Source organism: Pseudophryne corroboree, chromosome 6 (assembly GCF_028390025.1).
Source record: "Pseudophryne corroboree isolate aPseCor3 chromosome 6, aPseCor3.hap2, whole genome shotgun sequence".
Taxonomy (NCBI): domain Eukaryota; kingdom Metazoa; phylum Chordata; class Amphibia; order Anura; family Myobatrachidae; genus Pseudophryne; species Pseudophryne corroboree.
In genome coordinates, this window is record NC_086449.1 from 111,969,616 (window position 1) to 111,992,658 (window position 23,043).

Consider the following 23,043-nt stretch of genomic DNA (forward strand, 5'->3'; position numbering starts at 1 on the left):
TTGCTGGAGCAGGTCCCTTCTTAGAGGTAGAGGCCACGGATCCTCCGTGAGCATCTCTTGAAGTTCCGGTTACCAAGTCCTTCTTGGCCAATCCGGAGCCACGAATATAGTGCTTACTCCTCTCCATCTTATCAATCTCAGTACCTTGGGTATGAGAGGCAGAGGAGGGAACACATACACTGACTGGTACACCCACGGTGTTACCAGAGCGTCTACAGCTATTGCCTGAGGGTCCCTTGACCTGGCGCAATACCTGTCGAGTTTTTCCCAACGGTTTATAATCATGTGGAAGACTTCTGGGTGAAGTCCCCACTCTCCCGGGTGGAGGTCGTGCTGAGGAAGTCTGCTTCCCAGTTGTCCACTCCCGGAATGAATACTGCTGACAGTGCTATCACATGATTTTCCGCCCAGCGAAGAATCCTTGCAGCTTCTGCCATTGCCCTCCTGCTTCTTGTGCCACCCTGTCTGTTTACGTGGGTGACTGCCGTGATGTTGTCCGACTGGATCAACACCGGCTGACCTTGAAGCAGAGGTCTTGCTAAGCTTAGAGCATTGTAAATGGCCCTTAGCTTCAGGATATTTATGTGAAGTGATGTCTCCAGGCTTGACCATAAGCCCTGGATATTCCTTCCCTGCGTGACTGCTCCCCAGCCTCGCAGGCTGGCATCCGTGGTCACCAGGACCCAGTCCTGAATGCCGAATCTGCGGCCCTCTAGAAGATGAGCACTCTGCAACCACCGCAGGAGGGACACCCTTGTCCTTGGTGACAGGGTTATCCGCTGATGCATCTGAAGATGCGACCCGGACCATTTGTCCAGCAGGTCCCACTGGAAAGTTCTTGCGTGGAATCTGCCGAATGGGATTGCTTCGTAGGAAGCCACCATTTTACCCAGAACCCTTGTGCATTGATGCACTGAGACTTGGCTCGGTTTTAGGAGGTTCCTGACTAGCTCGGATAACTCCCTGGCTTTCTCCTCCGGGAGAAACACCTTTTTCTGGACTGTGTCCAGGATCATCCCTAGGAACAGAAGACAAGTCGTCTGAACCAGCTGCGATTTTGGAATATTGAGAATCCAATCGTGCTGCCGCAACACTACCTGAGATAGTGCTACACCGACCTCCAACTGTTCCCTGGATCTTACCCTTATCAGGGAATCGTCCAAGTAAGGGATAACTAAAATTCCCTTCCTTCGAAGGAATATCATCATTTCGGCCATTACCTTGGTAAAGACCCGGGGTGCCGTGGACCATCCATATGGCAGCGTCTGAACTGATAGTGACAGTTCTGTACCATAAACCTGAGGTACCCTTGATGAGAAGGGTAAATTTTGACATGAAGGTAAGCATCCTTGATGTCCCGAGACATCATGTAGTCCCCTTCTTCCAGGTTCGCAATCACTGCTCTGAGTGACTCAATCTTGAATTTGAACCTCTGTATGTAAGTGTTCAAAGATTTTAGATTTAGAATCGGTCTCACCGAGCCGTCCGGCTTCGGTACCACAACAGTGTGGAATAATACCCCATTCCCTGTTGCAGGAGGGGTACCTTGATTATCACCTGCTGGGAATACAGCTTGTGAATGGCTTCCAAAACTGTCTCCCTGTCAGAAGGAGACATCGGTAAAGCCGACTTTAGGAAACGGCGAGGGGGAGACGTCTCGAATTCTAATTTGTACCCCTGAGATATCACCTGAAGGATCCAGGGGTCTACTTGCGAGTGAGCCCACTGCGCGCTGAAATTCATTGAGACGGGCCCCCCACCGTGCCTGATTCTGCTTGTAAAGCCCCAGCGTCATACTGAGGGCTTGGCAGAGGCGGGAGAGGGTTTCTGTTCCTGGGAACTGGCTGATTTCTGCAGCCTTTTTCCTCTCCCTCTGTCACGGGGCAGAAATGAGGAACCTTTTGCCCGCTTGTCCACGAAAAGACTGCGCCTGATAATACGGCGTCTTCTCATGTTGAGAGGCGACCTGGGGTACAAACGTGGATTTCCCAGCTGTTGCCGTGGCCACCAGGTCTGAAAGACCGACCCCAAATAACTCCTCCCTTTAATAAGGCAATACTTCCAAATGCCGTTTGGAATACGCATCACCTGACCACTGACGTGTCCATAACCTTCTACTGGTAGAAATGGACAACGCACTTAGACTTGATGCCAGTCGGCAAATATTCCGCTGTGCATCACGCATATATAGAAATGCATCTTTTAAATGCTCTATAGGCAAAAATATACTGTCCCTATCTAGGGTATCAATATTTTTAGTCAGGGAATCCGACCACGCCAACCCAGCACTGCACATCCAGGCTGAGGCGATTGCTGGTCGCAGTATAACACCAGTATGTGTGTAAATACATTTTAGGATACCCTCCTGCTTTCTATCAGCAGGATCCTTAAGGGCGGCCATCTCAGGAGAGGGTAGAGCCCTTACAAGCGTGTGAGCGCTTTATCCACCCTAGGGGGTGTTTCCCAACGCACCCTAACCTCTGGCAGGAAAGGATATAATGCCAATAACATTTTAGAAATTATCAGTTGTTATCGGGGGAAAACCACGCATCATCACACACCTCATTTAATTTCTCAGATTCAGGAAAACTACAGGTAGTTTTTCCTCACCGAACATAATACCCCTTTTTGGTGGTACTCGTATTATCAGAAATGTGTAAAACAATTTTCATTGCCTCAATCATGTAACGTGTGGCCCTACTGGAAGTCACATTTGTCTCTTCACCGTCGACACTGGAGTCAGTATCCGTGTCGGCGTCTATATCTGCCATCTGAGGTAACGGGCGCTTTAGAGCCCCTGACGGCCTATGAGACGTCTGGACAGGCCCAAGCTGAGTAGCCGGCTGTCTCATGTCAACCACTGTCTTTTATACAGAGCGGACACTGTCACGTAATTCCTTCCAACAGTTCATCCACTCAGGTGCCGACCCCCTAGGGGGTGACATCACTATTACAGGCAATCTGCTCCGTCTCCACATCATTTTTCTCCTCATACATGTCGACACAAACGTACCGACATACAGCACACACACAGGGAATGCTCTGATAGAGGACAGGACCCCACTAGCCCTTTGGGGAGACAGAGGGAGAGTTTGCCAGCACACACCAGAGCGCTATATATATACAGGGATAACCTTATATAAGTGTTTTTCCCCTTATAGCTGCTGTATCTTTAATACTGCGCGTAATTAGTGCCCCCCTCTCTTTTTTAACCCTTTCTGCAGTGTAGTGACTGCAGGGGAGAGACAGGGAGCTTCCCTCCAACGGAGCTGTGAGGGAAAATGGCGCCAGTGTGCTGAGGAGATTGGGAGCCTATCTCCTATCTTCCCTTATCAACGGCCTTATCTCCCGTTTTTCTATGTATTCTGGCAGGGGTTAAATGCATCCATATAGCCCAGGAGCTATATGTGATGCATTTTTTGCCATCCAAGGTGTTTTTTATTGCGTCTCAGGGCGCCCCCCCCCAGCGCCCTGCACCCTCAGTGACCGGAGTGTGAAGTGTGCTGAGAGCAATGGCGCACAGCTGCAGTGCTGTGCGCTACCTTGTTGAAGACAGGACGTCTTCTGCCGCCGATTTTCCGGACCTCTTCTGACTTCTGGCTCTGTAAGGGGGCACGCGGCGCGGCTCTGGGACCCATCCAGGCTGGGCCTGTGATCGTCCCTCTGGAGCTAATGTCCAGTAGCCTAAGAAGCCCAATCCACTCTGCACGCAGGTGAGTTCGCTTCTTCTCCCCTTAGTCCCTCGATGCAGTGAGCCTGTTGCCAGCAGGTCTCACTGAAAATAAAAAACCTAAACTAAAACTTTCACTAAGAAGCTCAGGAGAGCCCCTAGTATGCACCCTTCTCGTTCGGGCACAAAGATCTGAGGCTTGGAGGAGGGTCATAGGGGGAGGAGCCAGTGCACACCAGATAGTCCTAAAGCTTTCTTTAGATGTGCCCAGTCTCCTGCGGAGCCGCTATTCCCCATGGTCCTTACGGAGTCCCCAGCATCCACTTAGGACATTAGAGAAATAAGATATGATGCACACAGGTGGGCTTGTTAGTAACACAGTGCAGAGACTGTATCCATCCTTGCTGGCTTATGATGTAACATAGCGCGCGTCTGTATCTTATCATGGCCATCATCTCTTGGAACAGTTCCAGGTCTTTTTAGAACTATCCCAGAAAAGTTGCGCACCTGTAATTATCCCTGTTTTTTCAATATTTGCCAAATGCACAGTCCGCATTCACTAACTTATGTATATAGGATATTTCTCAATCCTTACATTTTCTTATCCTTTGGCCTGTATAAATTATTGATTATATAACATGTATTTGTGGGCCATAAAACTGCATTATAGCCAAGTTCTGTAAAGGTGTTATGATGGGGAGTGCAATGCACCATGGTTTGCCTATTATAACTACTGTAGATGTGTAAAGTACCCTAGTGCTATAGGGTGGTGCCTGACAGTAGGGAAGAACAGGACACACATGACAGGGGGACAAACAAGTGTCGCTCAGAGTGGGACAGTTGTGGGGGTGCATTAGTGCAGGTCAGACAGGTGGGAGTAGCGTAAACTGTAATAAGGAGAGGGGATTCTAGGGCTGTGAGAGAGTCTGATCGAATGTGTGCGTGTGTGTTGGGGGGGGGTCAGGGAATTCCATAAGCGGCTGGTGGTCTGGCAGATGGCTTGCAGGCGGGATTCAGAGGTAGTTACCAGAGATTCATACCCAGCCTTGGGACAGTTTCCCAGCCACTGTTTCCTGTCACGTAGATGAGTCTGTATGCAGATCACTTGCCTATTACAGCTCCCAACATCACCGTGATACAATTCCATTATACCCTATATCATCATACCTCCCATCAATCCCGACTGTCAGCACATTTGCCAGACTAATGTTGAGTTGGTAGGTATGCCCCACTCGCTTGGTTTGTGGATACCGCTGCTAATTGCGGCAATTAATGGGTGTTTCGTAAGATCGGACAGATTGGCCAAGAAGCATGAAGTGGATATGCCGCTGATGTGACATGACCACAGCGCCATTTCAGAGTTGGCGTTCCCATGTCCTGATTCAGAAATGTTGTATCATTCACGGTGGCTCGGTTAGACTCCTCACATAAAGGGGGTCCACTCAGACCCCTGAGAAAGTGTACTGACACACGAGGCCAGGGAGGAGAGCACAACGACAAAACCCAGTCACGTCACCAATGCTGGATAATTACATTACTATATTACCAGTTATATATAGCACACACATATTCCGCAGAGATTTACAGAGTGTATCTGCCCATTCACATCATTCCCTGTCCCAGTGGAGCTTACACTCTATATTCACTGGCGTTTCTATAATGGGTGCAGTGTGTGCGGTGCACACGGGCTCCTGAGTCCAGAGGGGGCCCCCACCGCACACACTGCACCCATTTTTAAAATACTCACCCCTCCAAAGTCCAGCGCCGGCATCCGCAGCGCCGTTAGAACACAGTGAAAATGGCCCAGCGGCCATTTTCACGGAGATCTGCGCATGCGCAGTAGAGTCTGAGCCCTCTAGTGCTCAGACTCTACAGCGCTCCGGGCAGAGAGGAGGGGGCCCGACGGAGGAGGCTGAACATGGGCCTCCTCCTCTCTTAAAACGCCCCTGTCTATATTCCCTATCTCATATACACGCACACATTCAAGCTAGGGTTCATTTTTGCTGGGAGCCAATTAATCTACCAGTATATTTTTGGATTTTGGAAGGAAACCGGAGTACGCGGAGGAAACCCACGCAAGTACGGGGAGAATATACAAACTCCACACAGTGCCATGGTGGGAATGAAACCCATGACCTCAGTGCTGTGAGGCAGTAATGCTAACCATTACACCATCCGTGCTGCTCGGTATAAAGCAGCAGTTTGCGGTCAATGACGCATCACCATCTGACCCTCCCAAAGGACATATCTATAAAGTCAGTAAGTGCATTGAATATAAACACAGGACACTACGCTGCCCAAAATAACCCGACCACTGTACGCGATCACAATACAGTTCTAATGAATGTTAAAAATATTAACCAATGTAAAAGCCAGGGACATTGTAAGTTATACAAATATCCCTGGTATACATTTTCCAAACCTTGCACTGCCCCTGGTAAATCACGATGCTATAGTCATCTTATGCTCCTGCATGATGGAGGTTGGGCCGCAGACTAGTGTGTGCCTGTAACCTGAGAGCACTAATTGCTCTGGCATTTAAAGATACAATGCCTGCTTTGAAAGTATTAAGGTTGTAAATACAATTACATTCAGCGATGTCCTAACAGTCAGGCAGTGGGGACTTGGAAACAGAAGTAAACAGCAAGTTTGAAATATAAACTGGGTCCCTCTGTAACTACATTACTAAGCTACTCCTTACAGCCTCCCTGTTCTTTTATATTTATTATTGTGATCATTCATTTATAGTGTTCATTCTAGCACCCTGCACCTTTCAAAACATGTGCAGTTCCTCTTTCCTGCCTGGGGTGTCGCTATCTGCTCTGGTGCTTCTATCACACTCTGGTCTGTTTTTCAGTGCTGAATACAGACCAGAGTGTTATGAGAAACACCAGAGCAGAGAGTGACACCCCAGGCAGAAAAGAGGAACTGCACGTGTTTTGAAAGGTGCAGGGTGCTAGAATGAACACTACCATTTATATAGCACCAGCACATACCACAGCACCTTACATTTGGGTAAAACACAGACTAGGGAGCCTATTTGGAAATTAATAACTGTTTTGAAGGCGTATCCTGAATATTCAAGTATCCCCTGAATGTTTATTCAGGGAACCACGGCAGATAGGCAACTTTCAGTATTGATTCATATAACCAGTAACAAAAACTAATAAATTGCCAGTGGTTATACAACAGTTTCCTTGGCTGGCTGCATGTCTGTTTTATAGAAGATTACTAATTATTTGGTGACATCACAATGGTGGGATGCATCCAGGTATGTTTAGGTCTCCGCTGTTGTGCACGCACATGTATCCGTGTATAATCAAGCATTGTGTGTGTGTGTGTGTGTGTGTGTGTGTGTGTGTGTGTGTGTGTGTGCCTGTGTGTGCCTGGCACAGGGCATTGCACATAAAACACACCTGCCCATACAAAAGCTTTGTTTTCAGCAGTAAAATGAGTTTTCTGTGGGTTGGGTATGTCACATAACTACATCCCTTTTCTGTAGCTTATCACAGAGACTGTTATCCAGAGTAGCTGCTCCTATATCTGCTATTAAATATTGACCTATACACCGACTTGTTTGTTCCCATTGCAACTGTGTTTCTCCAAATTTACAAGTATGAAAATATAATGTTCAGCAAACATAGTGAAAGTTGTATCTAGATGCATCAGCTGGGGAAACTTTGTGTCCTGTATGCCAACATGTAGTGTTCACATACTCGACTGGGGAAGGGGGGGGGGGGGGTTCTAGATGCGGTCAGGTTCCTGGCAGTTGGGATACAGTCAGTCAGAATCCCGACAGTCGATACAGAAGGTAAGTACTGGGCCTTGAGGTTAGGGTTAGGCTGCAGGTTGGGGGAGGTTAGGGTTAGGCTGCGGGAGGGCTGAGCGTGAATTAGTAGTAGTGACCGCTAACATGCAGAATTCTGACCATCATGATCCCACCTGCCAGCATTTTGTACCCAACCCCTCTGGGGAAGATTTACTAAAGCGTCTAAAACAGACAAGTGGTAGTATTCCCCATAGCAACTAATCAGTTCTAGCTATCATTTTTCTATTGCATTCAACACGGTCGAGTCACATTATTATGACCATCTCCTACATTTGACGTCGGTAGCGCGTAGCCCATGAAGTAAGTCACATGTCGTGCGCTGGCATGGCGGGTATATAAGGTGTGCGATACGCCATCTGCACACATATCACTCGTTGCTGTCATGGGTAAAAGGGGCAATTTATCAGAGTTGCAAAAAGGGATGATTATCAGCTTTCGGGCCAAGGGTGGCAGTATTTCTGACACAGCGCAGTTTGTGAACTGTCCGGGTGCTGCTGTGGTGAAGGTGTGTCGTGACTGGACACATGGCACCATTATGAATAATCAATGTGGAAACTACGGAGCACCATATGCCATTGATGTGAGAGGTGAACGTCGGCTACGAAGGTGCGTGAAGACCGACCGACACACTACAGTGGAGCAGCTCACCATCAAAATGAATCTGGGAGCTACCAGACGTGTGTGTAAAACGATAGTACATCCAGTCTAGCTGCTGTCTGTGCCGCAAACGGCGGTTACTCTGTCATAATAATGAGGTGTGGTATACAAGTTACACAGTTAAAAGATAGACAGTCATTGGGCCGACACCATATGGTTGACAGTCAAAAGTCCGACAGTCAAAAAGTCAACACAAAAAATTTTTATTGTGTGTTATTTTGTGTTTTTAAACTTTTTTTCCAAAATTTGTTAAAAATTAATACACTTCGGGCTCAGTTGCTAAAAATAATCGTTTGTGACATGGATAGTAAAATGAAAAAGAAATAAAAATAAATAAATAAAAAGTTGTAAAAGCGTGAAAAAAAAAACATGTGTTGACTGTCGACCTTTTGACCCTGTCAACCGTATGGTGTCGACCTAATGACTCTCTATCAGCTGCCTCCCATAATAATGTGACTCGACCATGTACAACATTATAGACATGATCTGTTGCTATTGGCATCCACTTGTCTTTTTTAGAAGCATTTTAGTAAACATACCCCTCAATGTAACTGGAACAGCAAATCTAATATACAAGTTCAGTGATATAACTAAAGGTCCGTACACACGGAGCGATTTTTACTATGAGCGATTTTGACTGAGCAATTTACCTTGAACTGGCGGTAAGCAATTTTGACTAAGGGGTCTATTTACTAAGCCTTGGATGGAGATAAAGTGGATGGAGATAAGTACCAGCCAATCAGCTCCTAACTGTCATTTTTCAAACCCAGCCTGTGACATGGCAGTTAGTAGCTGATTGGCTGGTACTTTATCTCCGTCGGATTTATCTCCACGGCTTAGTAAATAGACCCCTCAAGGCCCATATAGACGGGCTGATGTGGGAGAGATGTGTGCTGAGCGAACCGCTCAGCACACATCTCTCCCGCCGCTCAGCACAGCGCGAACTGTGCTGAGCGTGCGGGGGGGGGGGGGGGGCGCTCGTTTCACCCAGCGGGTGAAGTGAGCGACCCGCTAGATTGGCCTGCATGCAGGCCAATCTAGTACCAGCGATAGCGATGCGCGGGGCTGCGCATCGCTATCACTGTAGAGGGTACACACGGAGCGATAATGGATTGCTTAGAATATCGCTCCGTGAGTACCCCCCTTTAGTGTGCAAGCGATTTTGGCTATGGGCGATTTTGACTAACTCATTTAAATAAGGGGATGTTTTCACTTTTCCAGCGACATAGTGTAAAGCAGGCATGTCCAAACTGCGGCCCTCCAGCTGTTGTGAAACTGCATATCCCAGCATGCCCTGACACAGTTTTGCTGTCAGAGAATGCTAAAGCTGTGTCAGGGCATGCTGGGATGTGTAGTTTCTCAACAGCTGGAGGGCCGCAGTTTGGACATGCCTGGTCTAAATTGACTTGCCTGCACAGTCTTTTTTTTCATAGCGATAGCGACCTGGTGGGGACGCGCATCCCTATAGCTCGCTGTGTACACACAGAGCGATATGCACTATACAGTCAACATCGCTGAGCCATGTCGTTCCCTGTGTACACAACTTAATGCTACTACTGTAGTAACACCTACAGATAAATGTGATCCGCCCTTATGCAGAACTGACGTGTTTGCCAATCTGTTCAGAGGGAAGTATAAGTTTTTGTTCACTGTTATCAGCCATATAAGCCACTTGCAGTAATCTTCAATAAAGGTCTACAATGCTATCTATAAAGAGGCATTTCAGAACATTCCCAGATATATGCGTAAATGCCTTTCCTAAGGCCTTTATTGTCACAACACACATTATATAGCACTTTACATGAAAACATACCAGTGAGTCACAGCACCAAGCCCATTGTACAAGCCTATCTGCTGTATAATGCTTTCCCAGCTGCTGAGACACAATTCCTTCTGCTGTATGAGTCAGGTAGGGCCAAGTTCTAGGTCACACTCCACTTTTGACAAGCTCAAAATGTGACAAATTCCACAGGGACTTCCACTATCAGAGTAACAAACACAATACTCCTATCAGAGGTGCAGGAGCTTATGGTGTGTACACACGGTGAGATATTTTCTTACGATTTTGACTGAGTGTGCTTGCGATACTGACTATGTGCCGACCTAGCCCCTGTCGCATAGTGAGAATCGGGCATAGCCCGAATCTCACCGTGTGTATGGGCCATTAGGCCAGTGGTTCCAAAACTTTTTGAATCACAGCACCCTAAAGTAGCCTATCTGCATTTTTTCCATGATACCCCTAGGCCAAATGTTTTATAGAGCAGGATTTACTAATGCTGCAGACTATGGGGGTCATTCCAAGTTGATCGTAGCCCTGCACAATTTTGCAGGGCTATGATCATGACAACAGACACGCGGGGGGACACCCAGCACAGGACTATCCCGCCCCGCATGTCAGTTGTGTCCACTTACATCTAGCCTCCTGGCATGTTAAACAGCCTTTCTAGTCACGCCGCCGAGCGTCTTTTCATGTGACTTTTCCATAAAAATTAGTCTTATTCATAAGATTATATTAATATGATGCACAAGCAGACTCTGTTGCTTAAAATGATATGCGGCATGTCTATATTCTGTGTACGACCGTGACTGTATCTGCATACGAAATGCTATGCTACAGGGTTTTCCTATAACACACAGTAACACAGGGGTGGGCAATTATTTCAGCTGGGGGCCGCTTAACACTTCCAGTGAGTATTCGAGGGCCACACACAAAATATCTTGTATATACAATACAAGACTATTTTACACATAACGACAGCAGATTCCCCCTTTTTACACATTAGGCAGGCAGAGTCCACAATCTTACCTGGAGGAGAAGGAACCCAGCAGAGGCAGTCGCGCACAAACAGCCTACTCCGACCCGGCCTGGGTGCTCCTGCAGGGGATCTGCTAGTGCAGGAGCGCTATAAGGGCAGCCGGGGAGAGTAGAGCACACAGAGGCGCGGGAGCGGCATTAAGGAGGAGCCTCCGAGCAGCGGCATGAATGCTGTCCGTCTATGGATGCAGGGAGCCGGGGACGGGTGCGTGACACGGCGGCGGGCATCTCAAATAATGGCGCCGGTTTGTGAGCCAACCAATGCTCGCGGTCCGGCAACCAATCAGGAGCTGGCGGTCCGCGAGCTCTGATGGGCTGAGGACTCGGCACCATATTTGAGACTCAGTGGCGGCTGGAAGATATTGTAGCGCAATGACAAGCAGCAGGTCAGGCCGCTTGTCATTGCTCAGTGGTGTGAGGCAGCGGGCCGGGAAGGATCGGTTCGCGGGGCGTAGTTTGCCCACCCCTGCAGTAACTTAACATATCAGATGCAGACACAGCCGCACATGGAATATAGGCATGCCGCATATAATTTTAATCAACAGAGTCTGCTTGTGCATCTTATTTGCATGTTCGTCAAAAAAGATGCCAGACGCTAATGGAGATGCTCGGGACCGTCACTCACGCCAGGCATCTCCAGCTGCATGGTGTATTGAGGCAAGATGTATGGACACATCTGTGTATCTCTAACATACGCTCACTTACACTATCTATCACACACGCTCACTTACGGTGTGGTATACAACATTGCCAGTGTCTAGGTCAGTGTTTCCCAACCGCGGTCCTCAAGGCACACTAACAGTCCTGGTTTTAGTGATATCCAGGCTTGAACACAGGTGATTTAATTAGTACCTAAGTTATTTTGATTTAACCATCTGTGCTGAAGCCTGGATATCACTAAAACCTGCACTGTTGGTGTGCCTTGAGGACCGCTGTTGGGAATGCCTGGTCTAGGTTGATCCCGACAGGTCGACATTGACAAAAGGTCAACATAAGCTTTTTTAGTTAATTTTGGTGTCATTTTCTCTGTATTAGCACGTAGAACCCCAATAAGTGTAACACATCCCCTTATCTCACCATGCTTCGGGCAAGATTACTATTGCCAATCATAGTCCACATGGATGGTAAAGTATGAAAAAGTTGAATAAATGAAGAAAATTAAAAACCTCACGTCAACTTTTGCTGTGTCAACCATTGTCATATAGACCTATTGAATGTCAACAATATGGTGTCATCCTAGTAACTGTAGACCTATCATCCAGATCCCCTCACTTACATTTATCACACACACGCTCACAGACATCTATCACACATGTGCTCACATCTATCACATACAACTTACATCTGTCACACATGCGATCACCTAAGGGGAGATGCATCAAGCTTTTGAGAGAGAAAGTAGAGAAATTGCCCTTGGAAACCAAGCCGCATTTATCTAGCACAGTCTATAAAATGACAGAAGCCGATTAGTTGCTATGGGCAACTTCTCCGCTTTATCTCTTTCAAAAGTTTGACACATCTCCCCCTTAGTATTTGGGCAAGAGGGGTTGTCATATGGGTATAGTCTTCATGCTAGGCTGTTTTAGTATGGCGACGCGCCCTGCCTGATTTTTAAATGCCAAAATGCGCCCTGCCCTTTCAGTGGTACCCTGCTAAAACAGTCTGCCTGGTGACGTGCTACCGCCGCGTAAAGAGAAGCCATGTGCATTGCATCCATTTAAATTAAGGGGAGAGCTTGTGGGAAGCCCAGCGCACACCCCCAGGATGTAAGGCCGACAGCTGGGCACGCCCCCAATAGTGACACAGAGGAGCCGCACCTCACCTAATAGTGACATCGTGGGGTCACATACTGGTCAGCACCATAGCACCCTGCCTGCATCCTAGTGGGAACACTATGGGTATCCTATGTGTACCGTGCACCCTGCTGAAAATCCATACAAGTCAGTGAGAACCATGTGTATACTGTAGGTCAATATTTAATAGCCGACAGAAGTAGCTACTGTGCTGGATAACAGTCTTTGTTCTCTATGATAAGATATATTTTACTAAGCTTATTGCACGGCCTTGTGTGTTTTATGGGCGTAATGTCCTGGGACAGACTCACCAATGCATTTGTGCAACAGATTTGGATAGATGGATACATTTGCACCCAGAACACTGAATTGATCTAGATAATAATACGTCTGACATCTAGGCACATTTCACCATTGTGAGGTCACCATATAAATGTTATCCAAACTAATATAAAACAGAAATGTAGGAGCAGCATGCATGTGGAAAAGGCGCGCGAGTAGGTGGCCAAATCCACAAACTGCACTTTCCAATTGGTCCTACCACTCAACCACACCCCTCACCCGCAAGAGAAACTAAGGAGCCCAGAGAAGGGCCCCAGCTAGATGGAGGGGGCACATTAGTAGAATGATTTCCCAGGCGGAAATGTGGCTATGAAGGTGTACTTATTTGCTTGAGCTCTCTTGTATCTGATATACTGTACATACGTGTGCCATACAATATCTGTAACCTGCTTCCATATTAAACACAGCTGTGAAGTGCAGTAAACTATACTCTTCTAACTTTGTCTCATCAGACAGACCTGCTCTCGTGACGGGTGGTCTTCTGTTTGCCGGCGGTCGGGCTCCCGGCGCTCAGTATACCGGCGCCGGGAGCCCGACAGCCGGCATACCGACAATTATTTTCCCTCGTGGGGGTCCACGACCCCCATAGAGGGAGAATAAAATAGTGTGGCGCGCGTAGCGCGCCACCGTGCCCGTAGCGTGGCGAGCGCAGCGAGCCCGCAAGGGGCTCCTTTGCGCTCGCCAAGCTGTCGGTAAGCCGGCGGTCGGGCTCCCGGCGCCGGGATGCTGGTCGCCGGGAGCCCGACCGCCGGCCAGCCGTAGTGAACCCCTCGTGACATCTGTGCACATCCCCTGCTACTCAGACCTTGCTACACCTCTGGTCATAGCGGCCTGGGGACCGGTTCCCCCAGCAGCCGTGGTGCTTCTGTAGATGGATCTACAGAGCATTATCTGCCTGCAACATGTGTGAATCCCTAAACCTGATCACACTAGATAAGTGCAGCGATCATGTACTCACTCTGCCTGGTCTTCAGGTTTCTCAGCGGCGGTAGAGATAAGGTGTCTTCTGAACGCACTGTCACATAGTATTAGTGGGAGAATCACATAGGAATAAAGGATCTATAACACTAATTTCACACTGAACTTTTTCTACTGTATGCGTGCCTTTAGTAATAAAGCTGCCATTGACTACTGTTTTATTATTATTTACTAACAGTTGGGTCATTCCAAAACATTACGTTTTGACTAAACAGATCATGTGAAATATTTTTTTGGAGCATGTGTTTTGAATATTTTGTGCAAAGTAAATGTTGTTTGTGTGGTACAGGATATGCTTTCATTTTGATGCAAAGCTTGGCATCTTGTCAATGGGGGTCATTCCGAGTTGATCGCACACTGCAACTATTTGCAGCCCGTGCGATCAGATAGTCGCCGCCTATGGGGGAGTGTATTTTAGCTGTGCAAGTGTGCGAACGCTTGTGCAGGGGAGCTGTACAAAAACATTTTGTGCAGTTTTTGAGTAGCTCTGAACTTACCTCAGCCACTGCGATCACTTCAGCCTGTCAGGTCCTGGAATAGACGTCAGACTCCCGCCCTGCAAACGCCTGGACACGCCTGCGTTTTCCTCTCCACTCCCAGAAAACGGTCAGTTGACACCCCGGAACGTCTTCCTGCTGTCAGTCACCTTGCGATCGCCGCTGTGATCAAAATCTTCGTTAGAACAATTCGGCCTGGCATTCCCCGTCGCCAGGTAGTGATGCGCCTGCGCATTGCGGTCGCAGCACATGCGCATTCCGGACCTGATCGCACGGCAGCGAAATGTCGGAATGACCCCCATTGTAAGATGCTTTGAGAGAGAGAGGATTGAAAACTGGTAACAAACGTTACATGTCCCTGTTTTCATGGAATGACCCTGTTTCTTATATAGCGCAGCACATTCCATTGCACTTTACTATTGGAACAACAGTATTAACACACAACTGTGTAATAACAGACAGTCACAGAGGTAGGAAGGCCCTGCTCGCAAGCTTACACTCTATAGGGAGATAGGCATTGATACACAAGGATAGGTGCTATCTATTACATAATGGTCCAACAGATTGCAGAGTTTCCTGATGGGCTGTATGATATGGTCACACAGTGATGTTGGCCTGGGGTCAGGAGGATGTCAAATGAAGAAAAAAAGAATACTGTATGTGAGGATGGGTGGGCTTTACAGAGGGGATATGGTCAGCATACCGGTGTTCAGGATGCCAGCAGTCGGAATACCGACACCAGAATTACGACACTGCTCAGAAGATTGACGAGGAGATCCAGACATGGACGACAATGCCGGTGCCGGAATCCTGACTGTCGGCATCCTGTTTTGTAAGTATGCTGGGAAGGGTTAGGCTGCGGAGGAAGGGAGGTTAGGTTTAGGCACTAGAGAAAGGGCTAGGGTAATGCTGCGGGGAAGGGGGGAGTTAGAGTTAGGTACTAAGGTGGAGGACTAGGGTTAAGCTGTGGGTACAGAGGGTTAGGGGGGGTAGAGGGAAAGGGTTAGCATACATGCTTAACAGGTGTCCGTATCCTGCGCGTCGGGATGCCGCTGTCGGTATTCTGACTGCTGGCATCCCAGGCTCCGGGATTCCGATACCATCCCGCACAGAGGGGACGTAATTAGATATGAATATTTATGAAGGTTATGTGGGCTGTTCCTGAATTTGATAAGCTTGCCTGAAGAGGTGAGTTTTCAGGGAATGCTTGAAGGTTTGGAGACTAGAGGAGAGTCTTATAGTGCGTGGGATGGTATGCTATAGGAGTAGGTGCAGCCCAAAGGAAGTACCGCAATCGTGAGTGGGAGCAAGTAATGCTTGTGGATGAGAGATGCAGATCTTGTGCAGAGCGCAGTAGTCGGGTTGGGAGATATTATGAGATAAGCAAAGAGATATATGTTGGTGCAGGGACACCCATGTGAGCTAACCCAGGCCGCAAACATCCACCTCATATTTTTAGGTCTCGGTAAAAAGGAAAAAAAAGTTATAAGTGGATATTTCCACTAATTTCAGTTCACCATTAATGTATATTCAAGTATTGGCTAGATATACACTGGCATTTGGTTTGCATTTAATAGCATGCAGTTGTGCTCCTTGTGTTTGGGAGGTCAGTGGACCTATATGCATTACTCTGTGTTAAGCGCACAGAATGAGGCAGGGGGTATTTGGGAAACTGCAATCCTCCGGAATGAAGTTACTGTACATCGGAAACACCTATGGGGGCTATTATAGGGGGAAATAAAATCACATCTGTTTTAGTGCGATCTTCTAGTATTAATGGGATCCTGTCTGAAGATCGACAGTGTCTAGGTCGACAATGTTTAGGTCGATCACTATAGGTCGACAGTCACTAGGTCGACATGGATGGAAGGTCGACAGGGTTTCTAGGTCGATATGTGCTAGGTCGACAGGTCTAAAGGTCGACATGAGTTTTTAAAAAAAAAATTATTTTCTTGAATTTTTTCATACTTAACGATCCACGTGGACTACGATTGGAACGGTAAAGTGTGCCGAGTGAAGCGGCAGCGGAGATCCCGGTCACTCTACGAAGAAAACGACACCAAAAAAAAAAAAATCCTCATGTCGACCTTTAGACCTGTCGACCTAGCACATGTCGACCTAGAAACCCTGTCGACCTATAGTGGTCGACCTAAACATTGTCGACCTAGACACTGTCGATTTGATGAACCACACCCAGTATTAATACAGTGTAATATCAGTCCAGTGCACTAAATTGATGCCAGCTGTTGGAAAGAAAGGGAGATGTCCAGGAAAAGGGCGCTACTGAGGAGCCCAAGAGGTGTATGTACTAAGCCTTGGAGAGTGATAAAGAAGACAGAGATAAAGTACCAGCCAATCATCTCCAACCTGCCATGTTACAGGCTGGGATTGAAAAGGGACAGTTAGGAGCTGGTTGGTTGGTACTTTATCTCTCTTTATCCAAGCTTTGATAAATCTCCCCCTAAGGCTTAGTACACAGACCCTTATTTCACCGGTAATGTACTCCTCTAGCATACAGATGACAGCAGGAAAGATTCCAGTATTGCATCATCCATTCTCACAGCTAAGAATCTAATAATATATAGTACATGTAATAATAGTCCTGCACGTGCTGCACTGCTTACACTGCAGGTGTCGCCTGAATCAGCAGAGGTGCTGCCGCTGTCTGTGCTCTGTGCAGTGAAGTATACAGAACACTGCATCCTATCAGGACTGTGCATGTGATGGGTGTTGTTTCTTCATGGGATGTGTTCACTGACTGGGCTTACAGATAGGCCCTGTATTCTCCAGCAATAATTAACACTGGCAAGTAAGGGGTCATCTAATTACAATTACTATATAAACAAGTGTTTAATATACAAAAAAAAAAATGTTCAGTTCTCACTTTTTAGCATCATGCTCAGGTACAAGGCGAGATTTACTTTGTCCCATTCTACATCACTGCTGGGCCAGCATATTAGACAGTATCCGGTTGAAAGACAGACCGTGTCTAACAGTCAATAGATAGACACCATATGTTAGACAGACATAAGGTCGACATGGTCAAAAGGTCGACATGTAAAGGGTAGACAGTACAAAAGGTCGACAGGGTCAAAAGGCCGACATGAAAATGGTCAACAACAAAAAAGATAGACAAATTATTTTATTTTTTAAATATAACATGTTTTTGGACTATTTCATACCTTCTCTATCCATGTCGGCATAGAGTTGGATATAAACCTTGTGGCGAGCGCAGCGAGCCCGAAGCGTGGCGAGCGAAGTGAGCCCCATGAGGGTATGCCTTTCTACAATTGGGGGTCCCAGATGACAAAACTATCCACACAAATCACAAAAATGCAAAAAACATGTCTACCTTTTTCATGTCGACCTTTTGTATTGTCTACCTTTTTCATGTCGACCTTTTGACCATGTCGACCTAATGTCTGTCTAACATATGGTGTCTATCTATTGACTGCTATGTAACCACTGGACCAGAGTACTAGGCTGTGCTATGTAACCAGCAGACAGCTGCACTTATCTGTGCTAGACCACCGATTTTAGCTGAGCAGAGTGCCTGATATTTAAACATAAAAGTTAATCCCACTTGTCATCCCGTCTCACAAGTGCTTATATTGTAGTTGATTTTTTAGTGGATTTATCAAATCTTGGGGGTCAATTCAATGAAGCATAACTTTGCTGCAGTGACGGCTATATGCTGCACTTTAAGCTAATGCCGGACTGTTTGCAGCCATGTAGGTCTGCGTACAAAAATCCACGAGTCCAGGTCACAAGGGGGGCAAGTTGCGCTGCCATTGCCGGTGTTTCTATACTGTTACTCGCAACAGCGACTAGCCCCCTCACGTTTATCAGAATTGAGCCCTTGGAGTTAGAAGCCAAATGGGCAACTTTTCCACTTTATCTCTCTACAAGATTTGATACATCTCCACCTAGATTCCCTAATATGTCCACTGACTGAATGGTATCTGAATGATAGGTTGACATTACGAATGTCGACAATCAATAGGTCGACCACTATTGGTGGACATGGACAAAAGGTCAAGAGTGAAAAAAGGTTGACATGGCAATGGTCGACAAATTAAAGGTTGACATGCATTTACCATTTTTATTTTCAACTTTTTCATACTTTACCATCCAGGTGGACTAGAACTGGGAATAGTAACCGGTGCCAAGCGCAGCTGTAGAGGAGCGAGGCACCGTGCTTGCAACATGGCGATCGAAGCGAGCCATGCAAGGGGACACAGTGCACTAATTGGGGATCCTGGTCACGACACCAAAATATAAACCCCATGTCAACCTTTAACGTGTCGACCTTGTGCCTGTTGACCCATTGATCCGTAAGCACACACAAGTGGATGGCGCTGGCCAGAGGAGTTTATATTACCCCTTTAGGTTTGATCATTTCTTTACAATTACACTTTATCCTTCTCATAGTGTACAGTGATAATAGGGGAAATAAACAGTAAGTAAAGCGACAGTCGGAGCCGTAATGTGACCAGTTTTTCTCTTACTGAGGTTCAATCTAAACAATTATATTTTCAATTATGGAAGAGAATAACATTGGCTGTATTTTCCAAACACCCGTCAGAAGCAACAATTTTGCAACACAATATTAATGAGCTTTTCAATGCTGTGCAGTATTTGAAAATAACATACTGTAGATTCCAAGGTTAAAGGGCCCCATACACTACTGCGACATGTCCAGCTGACATGTCTCAGGCGATCGCTGGCGATCACCCCGGCAGCCTCCCGAGCGGCAGGATCGCCCAAGATACATCGTATGCTGTCCTTTTGCATACAATGGGGTCAATTCTATTCTACGACAGTTGAATAGCGCCGGGAATTAGCTCCCAACGCTATTCAATTCAGCTCCAGTTAAGTCGGCGATGGCCCGTTCTCGACGACTAAACAGGTTGTATTGTCGGGAGAACGGGCATTCTCCGACTTAACTCCCTGGCGCGAGGCTGATTCCCGACAGAATCAGCCTCGCGCCGGCCGCACTTTTGACGGGTTTCTTCTCTCATCCCCCGGGGATGAGAGAAGAATTCCCGACAATTGAAGGTCAGTCGTCGCTGTATTGAATAGCGCCGGAAGCAAACTCCCGGCGCTATTCAACTATCGGAGAATAGAATTGACCCCAATGTATCTTGGGCGGTCCTGGCCGATCCCAGCCACGCTTGCGGGGTCGGACCAGATTGAATGTGCAGTACATTCAATCTGGAGGATCGGATCCGATGCTCACAGGGCCGCGCATCGGATAGGATCGGATTGAATACACAGCCAAAATGCCCGATTTCACCCAATATTTCGGGACGAATGGCCAAACTGGGCTGAAATCGGGCATAATCGTTCTAGTGTATGGGGCCCTTAAGACTTAACGTTATTCGTGCATCATATTAAACAATAAGCTGTATATTAGCATAAACTGTTTGTCAACATTTTTTTTCCGCAACTTAGGGGTCTATTTACTAAGCCTTGGATGGAAATAAAGTACCAGCCAATCAGCTCCTACCTGCCATGTCACAGGCTGAGTTTGAAAAATGACAGTTAGGAGCTAATTGGCTGGTACTTTATCTCCATTCAAGGCTTAGTAAATAGACCCGTAAGTCTCAAATAGACTGTTCAATGCAATGCTGTATTTAAAAAAATGACACAAATAGCAAGTTTTGAAACTTTGTTGATATTATAGTATCATATTAAACAATAAACCATGTCTTTACACAAATGATCTGATGGTCATATCAGAAATGCAAATCTTATTTTACATCGTACAGTCTGTTTGAGACTAAACAAGTTGCTAAATTGTTTCTTTTGACGGCCAGTTTATGCTAAGATATAGCGTATTGCTTAATATGATGCACTAATACCAGTTAAGTCTTACAGGCATTTATTATCTTTTTTTTTTTTTTACTAAAATAATGTGAAAAGGAGTGCTTTCACAACCTTTTCATATTAGTTTAGTATCACCTGAATGAATTAAAGGGCTTTTGGAGCAGTTTTTTTTCCTGAAAAACTGCTCCAACCCTTTAATTCATTTTCTTTCTTTTTTTTAGAAACCAAGATCGCATGGAGACGCCACTGAGGTGTCTCTGCTGTTGGACACTTTTAAGGCTTATATGAGAGGAACGTTGATTAAACGGGTAGGGAGCCTTAAATCCTCCTTTAGTAAATGTGAGGCTGACCTGGAGGCCCGGGTTGTTGCTTCAGAAATGACCTATGTGCAAGACAGCTTGGATGCCTCTAAATTGGATTGGCTCCATGCTCAGGGTGAATGGAAGGAATACCTGTGGGGGAAAACCCAGCACAGACTTCTCTTCTCCTCGCATGTCCAATATGCTACTGGGGATAGACCAGGCTCTTATCTGGCTAATCTTGCGAGAGGGGACCGCTCCTCTCATACTGTAGTGGAGGTTCCGAATTCGACTGGGTCGGTACTGGACCGCACCCCCCAGATTGTGGCGGAGTTTGTCTCATACTATCAAGCACTATATAGTTCCAAATTGACCTGTTCCCCGCTAGAACTGAGTAATTATTTAGATGGAATTCAATTGCCCTGTATCTCCAGTGAAGCCAGGGCTCTTCTTGATGCTCCTTTGTCATTGGAGGCGATCTCTGCCACCCCCGATGGTAAGGCCTCTGGCCTTAATGGCATTCCATCAGAATTATACAAGAAACATACAAAAAAATTTGCCCCTCAATTGCTTGACTTATTCAATAAAATTTTTGCCCAGAACATGCTTCCTCCGTCTATGGCGGAGGCTTTGATTATAGTAATTCCCAAGCCAGATAAAGACCCCAGGAGGGTTGACTCATACCGTCCTATTTCCCTGCTGCCCACGGATGTTAAAATCTTAGCCAAGGTTCTGGCTTCCAGACTTAATAGGGTTATCACCCAAATTATTCACCCTGACCAAACGGGCTTCATGCCTGGTAAGTCCACTGCTGTTAACTTGAGGCGCCTGTTCACTCATTTTCAGGTTTCTCGGGGGGAGGCCCGCTCTGCCGTTATAGCCTCTTTAGATGCCGCAAAGGCCTTTGACTCTGTGGAGTGGGCCTTCCTATGGGAGGCTATGGGTAAGTTTGGCACGGGTCCCAACTTTATCAGCTATGTTAAATTATTATATTTCCTGCCCGTGGCCAGAGTCTCGGTGAACGGGTTTGTATCGCACTCCTTCCCCTTGTCCAGGGGAACGAGGCAGGGCTGCCCTCTCTCCCCAACTCTGTTTGCCATTGCAATTGAACCTTTGGCGTGTTTGATTAGAGCTACTCATGATATTGTGGGTATTAGGGTGGGCGCTAGAGAGGTTAAGATAGCGTTATACGCTGATGACCTCTTGCTCTTCGTGGATGATTATGTTTCCTCCTTGCCAAAACTCCTTGATTTGATAACCAACTACGGACGCTTCTCCGGGCTCCAAATTAACTGGGATAAATCCACCATTACTCCACTTAGAGGCATGATCCCGGTGGCCCCATTCATCCAAACCCCGCTTAAATGGGTAGATTCTTTCAAATACCTGGGTATATGGGTATCAAATGACCCTAGTACCTACGTTTCCCTTAATATGGTGCCACAGATGGTGTATCTCCGCTCGAAGGTCAAGGTTTGGGGAACTCTGCCCCTGACTGTTACTGGTAGGGTCAATTTGGTGAAAATGGTGTATTTGCCTAAACTCCTTTACGTCCTCCAGCAGTCCCCTATATACATTGCCTTAAAAATATTCAGACAGATTGATAGTCTGCTGTCTTCCTTGATCTGGGCCAGCAGGAGAGCGTGGTTGAGACTTGACATCTTGTCCAGACCGAGAGTGTTGGGAGGCTTGGCTCTCCCTATCTTTCGATTTTACTACTACGCTGCGCAGTTGGCACATATATGGGAGTGGGTGACTGCTTCTGATGCTCTCACTATACACTCACAAATGCTTTTGTGGGTGTATCCTGACGGCTCTCCATTGCAGATGCTTCTCTGTGGGAACCCAAAAGTGTCCAAGATCCCTATAATAAAACAGGCCATTCTTGTATGGAAACAGGTACATGTTATCCTATTGGGCCAAGGTATTGACCCAGATACTCCTCTGGACAATGCTTTCGGCTTTCCAGAATTGGCCTCGCTGCAGACTGGGGAGGTGTGGGGGAGGTGTGGGGGAGGTGGGGGTGACATCCCTGGGACACTTGTATAACGATGGTATACTGAAATCCTTCCTGCAACTCCAACAGGATTAGTGTACCCTCCTCTCATTTCTACCGCTACCTGCAATTGAGACACGTGATTAACGCACAATTTCCCGTTACTCCGATGATTACTGACTCCACGGTCAAATCTCTCCTGCAATCCCTGGGGAACGGACATCTGGTGTCCAACATTTATACAGGCGTGCTTCGTTCTCACTACTCTGACCCGTTATCCCTTCTTAGGAATAAGTGGGAATCTGACCTGGGTGCCATTTCTGATGAGCTATGGGAGG

At 46.8% G+C, this 23,043-nt stretch overlaps 1 protein-coding gene across 3 annotated transcripts in view; it reads right to left on the reverse strand.

The window, feature by feature from the left end:
* Positions 1–23,043, reverse strand: part of LRRC8E (leucine rich repeat containing 8 VRAC subunit E) — a 51,313-nt gene that overhangs the window by 21,797 nt on the left and 6,473 nt on the right. The window contains exon 2 of one of the 3 annotated variants that reach the window (XM_063931686.1): positions 17,466–17,570. The exons of the other annotated variants lie outside the window; for them this stretch is intronic. The gene's annotated coding sequence lies outside the window, so the exon portion shown is untranslated. The remainder of the gene's footprint in view (positions 1–17,465; positions 17,571–23,043) is intronic. 3 annotated transcript variants of the gene reach the window in all.